The following is a 9,164-nucleotide window of genomic DNA, read 5'->3' as shown; positions in this document are numbered from 1 at the left end:
CTCTCCCTCTAACCCTCCACCCTCCCCACTTATACTGTCTCTCTCTCTCTGTCTGTCTCAAATAAATAAATAAAATCTTTTAAAAGTAATATATATCAGCATATTAATTGCTACAAAATATTTCAGGCTTTGGATATGCAATTTTTTTACGCCATCCTCACTGTTAGATATTTTTCAAACTATTTCCAGTATTTTGACACTATAAATATTGTCAAATATTTATACACATCTCTTTGCATTCTGGTTCTTTTGCCTTTAAAGGATAGAATCCTAAAATTGGGATTGCTGTGTTAAAGGGTTTTTGCATTTTTAATTTTAGTAGCTGCTGCCAAGTAACTCTTCCAAAAGATTTGGGAGTGCAAACTTTGTGTTAGCACGGGATGGCCTATATACACATTTTAATGATTTCTCTATAACTGATTCCAGCTTAGTTCATGAGCCTCCATTTTCACTTGTATCCTGATAATTTACTCTGTTTAAAGCTCAGTCTCTTAGGAGTAACCCTCCAACCCTACAGTTCTAGTTCTTTTGCTCCTGGATGGCCTCTGAGTTTGAGGGTTGCCTGTGTGAAATTGTGGCATTAAGTGTGTTTGGGCCACGGATGTCTCTATGTTGACCTTTGGAACTGATCCCTTCAGGCCATGGGCACTGCTCTCTGTCCCTGCTGATCCCTGCCATGGGCCCCAGTTGTCGCATCTCAGTTCTGTATCTTCCTTGTCCTAACCACAAAGATGCATCTGGTGCCCCCAGCTTGTCCCGCTTCGTCTCGGGGGGCCTGGCCATTCCAGCTCCTTCCCTTGCATCATGCCGGCGTGTAAGAGACTCTGTGAGGGGGGCGCCTGGGTGGCTCAGTCGTTAAGCGTCTGCCTTCAGCTCAGGTCATGATCCCAGGGTCCTGGGATCGAGCCCCGTGTGGCGCTCTCTGCTCCGTGGGGAGCCTGCTTCTCAGTCTCCCTCTGCCTGCCGCTCCCCCTGCTTGTGCTCTCTCTCTCTAAGATAAATAAATAAATTCTTTAAAAAGAGAGAGAGAGACTGAGACTGTGTGAGAGTCCCTCAGGCCCTTAGGGCCAGCCCCAGCCCTGATCCTCGTCTTGCTCAGGCAGACATAAGGATGCTTTCGGAGGTTGAGTCATTCAGATTGTCTGCGAAGACAGGCAATGGTTCTATTTGCTCTGGAATGTCTCAAATGTATTTTAAGCTTATTCTGCTCTTCTAGAGACTTGGGCTTCTGGGAAGGAGAGGCAGCCCCAGGCCCCAGCAGCCCCAACAGCCCCACCAGCGATGGAGCCCTCAACACATTCCCCACAATCCTTGCTTTCCCGTGTGCTGGCCAAACTTTATTTTCCGAGCCGGACACGGCTTTTATGACATCACATACTCCTCTCTGTGGTTATGGTATAAATATTATGTACTTGGTCCTCCAGGTGTTGGCTCTGGATATTTCAAGCCAGACCTTGGGGATTAAAAAAAAAAAAAAAACAACAACCACGTTTCTCTCTCAAGTGCCTCGCTTTTATAATTGAAAGCCATAGCTTTTAAGACCTTTTTCTCTGCTATAGATTTCACAAAATTATTTTCAAGAGCTTGAAAGTTAAGCATTTAGTTGTTCACCCTGTATCATCTCTGTATCTCTAGTTCTAAAAAACCTAACACTCCTTGAATGGTAGGAAAAAAAGAGGTAAGTAAAAGGAATTTTTTAAAAACCCACATAAATATCCACATATTATCCCACTACACGAAAAAATATATTCATTGCACACTTAATTATGGAGGTGATGAAAAAACTTTTATTTGCAAGAATTCCATCTTGGGGGGGGGGAAGAAAAACCCTTAAATCACCCTGGGGGGGTATGGGGGGTGAAGACTGAGATCCTAGGGACATGTTATAACAAAAGTTGGTTTCCAAACTACTACGTAAAAGGAAGGAATTTGTTTGCACCAGTGAAGGAGCAGGGAGGTTAATGAGCAGAGGAGATTGAGGCAGAAAGAAGTCAAGAAAGACAGCAGGATGATGCACACTGCAAAATGTGCCAGATTCTAAGACTTCCTAGATCTCCAGTAAAATTCTATCAATCAACAAGAAAAATGTTTGGTCTAAGTGTGAATAGCTGCACTTTGAACTCAGCATGATGCAGGGATAAACAGATCCAATGTAAGGCGTCGGAAAGTGTCAAGTCACCGGCAAAAGTAAAGCCTGCTCCACGCACAGCGGCTGCCCCCCGTTGCTCTGGCAATTTACTGGCTCTGCCCTATTATTTACTATCCTCAGTTTCCTCTTGTACTTTCCTGTTGTGTGCGGGTGTTGTGTTTTCATACCTTTACGCAATGATCTGCCTTTCCTCCTTTGCTGCATATGAGCACCAGAGAGCCACAGTCACCCACAAACCCGGTGCCAGGATCGCTTAAAAAAAACCAACCCTCTTAATTTACCTCCAAGAGACACTTTTTTTCACTTTCGCTTGAGTCTCAGCAAGCCACGCCAGATTGCGCATGCGTTTGACCTTCTTTAAGTGCGAAGCGTTCACACACACGCGGGCACACACACGTGTATATTTGATAAATATAGTATGACTCATTGCATGCCTCAAGTGATATATTATCAGTGTATACGCAGATAGTGTATGTTGCGTGTGTGTGAGCTTTAAATATTATATATAATACGTATATAAATCCTTCAAATAATTATATTTATATTTATATCATAAATATTATGTATAAATAGACACTTGGACATTAACTGGCTGCCATTAGGACCATCCTCAGCATGATGTCACATTCAAAAGAAACACAAAGTTCATTCCAAAATGATCTTTGAAAACAGTGTCTTTATTTAGATGTTTCTTAAAGAGACAGGGACCAGAGAACCGCATCACATAACACATGGCAAGATTTCTTTCTTTTTTTTTTTTTAAGATTTTATTTATTTTGACAGAGAGAGACAGCGAGAGAGGGAACACAAGCAGGGGGAGTGGGAGAAGCAGGCTTGCCGCAGAGCGGGGAGCCCCACGCGGGACTCGATCCCAGGACCCCTTGAATCATGACCCCAGCCGAAGGCAGACGCTTAACGGCTGAACCACCCAGGCGCCCCACATGGCAAGATTTCTTAAACTTCTCCGCAGGCACCTCCTTTTCCCAGACTTTTATGCGTCTTGTGAGCAGCTCAAATATTTCTGTCCGCTCTCTCCAGGAACGCTAATCTCATCCTTGCTTTTCCCTACAGATCTCTTCTTCTTTCTCATCTGCCTCCTTTCACTCCCAGGATCTTTTGTTTCCTCTCACGCAGCTCCTATTTTATGTAGATAGATCTACCCCTTCTCCAAGCTTCTTTTATTCTGTATCTACACCCACTATCCACCCTTCCTCTCAAATTAGGTCAACAAAGTCCTCTCGCTAATATCTGATCAGCCTGTTAGAGGCAGGAAAGGGGAAAATATTTTAAATTCTTGTATTTCAAAAAAAATATGTTTTGGCCCTGAGTACACAGATCACTGGAGCTAGGCTTGATTTTTGCTGGTATATTTACCTTCCAGAGAGTTCTGACGGGTCAGTGCCCTTACAAGAGCAGCTGTTACATGATTTGAATACCACCTCTGTTGTAGCAGAGAGGGACACAAACATTTCTCATTGAAGAACTTCGCAGCAGGGGGCCGGGGGGTGGTGGTGTTAAGTATTTTGTTTGGGAAAAGTTAGCCCCCAGGGCCTGGCCTTTGTGACCTAGCAAGTGGGAATTTCCCTGCAAAATAAAGGTAGAATTTTGAGTTTTAGAAGGCAAAATTTAAAAGAATTTTGAGTTTTGGAAGGCAAGAAGTTCGGAACAGATAGGAGAAAACAGAACTAAGCAATATGGCATTAGTTTAAATATAATTACGTGCAGGCCCTGTTCTAAGTGCTTGACTTAAATTAACTGATTTGATTCGCAAAACAATAGCATTTGTGCACTATTATTATCATTATTATCCCCATTTTCAAGTGTAGAAACGGAGACACAGGGAAATTAAGTAACTTAACCAAGTATCAGGGAAAAACCCCAAATGGCAAAGAGCAACAGGCTTGCCAGGGACACGAGTAAGCCAGCAGCAGGTTGGCCTGACAACACTTCATAGGTGCACAAGTAGAGAGGAGACTGAACGGATGGGGCCCAGATGGTCTATGACTCACAGCGCAGCAAACAGCGGGAACAGCAGCGCGGCCACGGGGTTCCCTGCCCCTGAGTCCCATGGGGCGGTAACGGGCCCAGATGGCAGCTACTCACACGGCGGGGCGTGCTGCCTGTGGAGAACCCAGGGTCAAAGGCTCAGCACTTTTTATAGCAAGTGAGGTGTAAAGGACTCACGCTGTGAGCACCCTGACCGACCTAACTGCTACGTGACTTGCTACGGAAACTGCCGGGGTCAGACGATGAGGAGGTGCCGTGGTCTGGCGCACTCAGCAAGGTCGTGCAGAGACTCCTGGGGTCCATGGCACACTGCCTCTCCCAACACCAAGGTCATGGTTAGGAAGTGATGGAATGAGAATTTGAACTGAGCAGTGTGGCTTCGAGTCCACACTCTCTACTCCATGCCGTCGTCCTGCACTGAAGCCTAGTATTCGATTTAACCTAGTGGTTGTTTTATTGTGCACTGCAGTGTGAGCTCCTCTTTAATAGCCACAAAACATAATAAAGCCTTCACACACAGCTTTAAGTCTGCCGTAGTTTGGACACGAGGGGTTTGGCGTGCTGGCTGTCAGAGTGACAAATTGTTTCAGAGGAACAACCAATAGCCCAGGAGGTGAAATGCTGAGTGGAGAGAAAGAATTCAGTGGGAGCAGTGAAAAGGTCCTACAAAGGCTTCCTAGAGATATTGGGAAGGACGCGGAGTATTCCATCTTAAGTGGGACTGCATTGTGAGTTCATTTTTATTAAATCTTTTTTTTTTTTTTTTTTATTTGACGCAGAGAGATAGTGAGATAGAGAGAGAGATCACAAGCAGGGGGAGTGGCAGGCAGAGGGAGAGGGAGAAGCAGGCTCCCCGCAGAGCAAGGAGCCCCATGCGGGGCTCGATCCCAGGACTCTGGAATCATGACCTGAGCTGAAGGCAGTGGCATAACCAACTGAGCCACCCAGGTGCCCCCATTTTTATTAAGTCTTAAAGTGCAAGATGACCCTACAAAACCGGAGGGCTTGGGGACTTCCAAGGGCTGGCACCTGGGGAAGGGATAGGTAGATGAATCAATAGATACATTATAGATAGTAGATAAGGAAGGAAGGAAGGAAGGAAGGAAGGAAGGAAGGAAGGCAGGCAGGCATTCCATGACATTCACACTGCTAGCGACTTTAATGATTACCATAAGCCTGAGAAGGAGCAATCATTATGTCCATTTTACAGAGGCGGGAACTACCACTCAGGATGGTAACTTGCCTGGCACCACATAGAAAGTGTCAGACCCAGAAATGTAACCCAGGCATTCCTAACTCTAAAATCCAGATTCTTTCCATTCTACCACACGGCCTGTTTAACCTGGGCAGGAAGGAGAGTGTGCAGAAAACACAAGTAATGGGTGAAACTCTTCCATATAAAGATAATCAGACAGCATCCGCGCCCCCTGCAGCGTGGGCGGGGCACGTCTCCCCCTGCTGCACCCGGAAGATGGCTGTGTCCTCAGGGCCAGAGCCGAGCTCTTTTCCTTCACTCTTCACCCTTTTAGAAGATTTAAAAGGATAATTTAGTCCACCGACCTCTGGATAAAAGAATGATGCGCTTTCTGGGGTTATCTAGTTATGAATATCAGAATAATTCTGTGTTTCATCAAATGTAAGGTAAAATCTAAGACATGTTCCAATTCCCGACGTGCTGAAATGTTGACACTGGGCATCTTAGAACTGACCAAATACAGTATTAAAAGCAAACCAGACAGGCGGAAAAATGCCTAATACTTAAGTTTTTCCCTTTCTCAGGGTGACCGGGTAAAATGTGTTTTTCCTGTGACTGTGCTGAAGGTTGATTTTGTTTTTGTCATTGCAGGATTATTGATGTGTGAATTGAAACACACACATGTGTGCAGGGCATGCAGAGGGGCGTAAAATCTCTCCTGCTGACCAAGAAACTGATATCAGTGGTTGCTCCAAGAAACAGAGACTAAAGGTCAGGGGTGAGAATGAAATTTACTTCCCAATGAATATTTTTTGTATGGTTTGAGATGTTACTCATGTGCACATTTTATTTTTTTAAGACTCCTGTAAAAACAAATAGTAGGTAAATTGGATTGCTGTCGATGGCAACTCAAATAACTAGACTCTGACTAATCATATTATCTATCCCTTGACCCCACTTGATGGTAAATATTTTCTTATATCATGCTTCCTGTGTCCTTATGAAACTGTTGATCAGTTTTAAGGTAGCTGGACACTGAGTCGATTTCTATCAAAGTTAGATAGAGGATCCTTTTTTATATCAGGGGACGATCTGTACTGTGGGTCACAACTTCTTTTAAGACCTCCTTAGAGAGTCTGTCTTTTCTCATAAGACAATTCCAGGCAGACAGTGAAGTAGAATGCCCTTGAGTACCACTTCCCTACTCTTTGCATGTACTTGATCTCATATTCTTCTGCAACACATTGACAAAAACACGTGTTTAAAAATACGATAATTCCAGGCGCCTGGGTGGCTCAGTTGGTTAAGCATCTGCCTTCAGCTCAGGTCATGATCTCAGGGTCCTGGAATCAAGTCCCTCATCGGGCTCCCTGCTCAACTGGGAATCTGCTTCTCCCTCTCCCTCTGCCCCTCCCTTGCTTGTGCTCTCTCACTCTCTCTCTCTCTCTGTCAAATAAATAAATAAATAAATAAAATCTTAAAAAAATACAATAATTCCTAAACTCACAGTATATACAGCCCTTTTATATATAACATTCAGCAGTGGTTTTTCAATTCGGGATAATTTGGCCCCTTGCTCCCCAGCAACATCTGGTAATTCTGGGGGACATTTTTAGTTGTCATAACTGGGTAGGGGGTGGTAGTGTGGTTGCTAACTGGCATCTAGTGGGTAGAGGCCAAAGATGTTACAATGCACAGGACCAGTCCTCCACAACAAAACATTATCTAGCCCAAAATGTCAGTAGTGCTGATGTTGAGAAAACATGCTTCAGAGTTTCCTCATATTATTTAAAGGAAATGTAATTAAAGCTGGCCAAGAATGGATGAAAATCAACTGGTGAGGGTGTGTGGGGTAGAGATTTCAGTGGCAGTAGGGCATCACCAAGCGTTTTAGTACTTTGCAGATTATAAGATATAATTAAATCAAGAGGATCTATTCTTTGTAGCTAGAATAGGTATTAGTTGATCTAGTATTTTTGCAGTTGAAGAAAACTGAGACTATAAAATCTTGTGATGGCATAGCTGACCCAAAGCAGAACTGTTCCCAGAAGCAGTGACTCCAGATAAGTGAAACTCAGCAAGAGAGGAAGGACAGCATACGAAGAAGACAGGAGCCGTAGACGAGGAGAGACGTCGGCAGAGTTATTTGCCACAGTTCACATTTGGCTGAGGTGATAGAAATACAAGTATCTTTTTCAAAGTGTTCTACGGTCTTTTCTATCATGACAGGCTTAGGGTTTTAAAATTACTTCAAATTTTAGCAAGCCTAAAATATTAATACATTTCTAAAATAAATCAAAGAAACAACAGTGTGTATGATGTGCATATGCATTGAGGACACAGTAAAAACAAGTAATACTTTTTAAAGGGCTGTGACTTCAGCTTCCAGCACTCTCTCAGAACTGTGATGAGCTGGTCTGAGTCCCGAGAAGAATATCCTTAAATAAACTAGATTGACTTGAATAGTTCTTAGAACAAGGGTGGTGACTAGGCTTCACTTTACTCTAATTCTCATTAATCAGTAGTGGCTTCTTGAAGCTCTAGACCATCAAGGACTTTATGACAGAAGTAGAACTCTGTGGGACAGTGTGGAGTGTCAGGATACATAAGAATGTCTGTCATGGGCTTGAGGATGGATTATGGTGGAAATATTTGACATTCCCCGACCAAAGACCAAAGCAAGTTAAAAGAACTCTTCTAATTCTATACTGAAGATTGAACCCCACACCTTACCACTATGATGAGATGAAAGGCCATACTTAACCATTTAAAATGAAAGTAGAGATTTTGGAAGAAACAGAGCAAGAGTCAGACAATGTTTGTCCTGATGCCTATTGTGTCCAGCTCTCCTGGGACATCTTTGGTCAAATTCCCCCTCATGAAACAAAGTACAAATGGACCCCTACCAGATGCAAATCAAACCACAATGAGCTATCACCTCACACCTGTTAGAATGGCTGTCATCAGAAAGACAAGAGATAACAAGTGCTGGGGAGGATGTGGAGAAAAGGGACCCCTTGTGCACTGTTGGTGGGCATGTAAATTGGTGCAGCCACTCTGGAAAAAAGTACTGAGGTTCCTCAAGAAATTGAAAATAGGACTACCACATAAACTAGTAATCCCACTTCTGTGTATAAATCCAAAGGAAAGGAAAACAAGATTTCACAGAGATAATCTGTCCTCCCATGTTCACTGCAGCGTCACTTATAATGGCCAAGATACGAAAACAACCTAAGTGTCTGTCCATTGATGGATGAGTGGCTAAAGTGGCTAAAAGAAACTTTGTTTCTTTTAATTAAGCATGATTCAGAAATTTCAGGGAACAGAGATACAGAGATCAATCAAGAGGTATTTCTCCAGTTCCTTTAATTCTCTACCTTATGAAGATATTCAGTAATATTGAGGTAATACACTAATTTTAGTCTTCTGTGAGGAGATAATGTTTCCAAGCATCGAAGCAGTTCTGAACATCCATTGGATTGGTCTTCTTGGCACACACAGAGGGTTTTGCATGTAACTCTTACCTAAGAGAGATGACTGCTTCAGGCATGCATCAGGGAGCTGCGTGTAACCCTTACTTCGTGGACATGACAATCAAAAAGATGGCTAGTAACAAGTGCTAGCGAGGATGTAGAGAAATTGGGACCCTCATGCATTGCTGGATGGAATGTAAAATGGTGCAGCTGCCTTGGAAAACTGTTTGTGCCTCAAAACATTAAACATGTAATTACCATATGACCCAGCCATTCCAATCCTGGATATACACCCAAAATAATTGAAAACATATGCTCACACCAAAACTTGAGCACAAAT

The sequence above is a fragment of the Halichoerus grypus genome, chromosome 6 (assembly GCF_964656455.1).
Source record: "Halichoerus grypus chromosome 6, mHalGry1.hap1.1, whole genome shotgun sequence".
In the NCBI taxonomy this organism is placed as follows: domain Eukaryota; kingdom Metazoa; phylum Chordata; class Mammalia; order Carnivora; family Phocidae; genus Halichoerus; species Halichoerus grypus.
The sequence above is the reverse complement of the archived record's forward strand: the minus strand, read 5'-3'. Positions refer to the sequence as shown.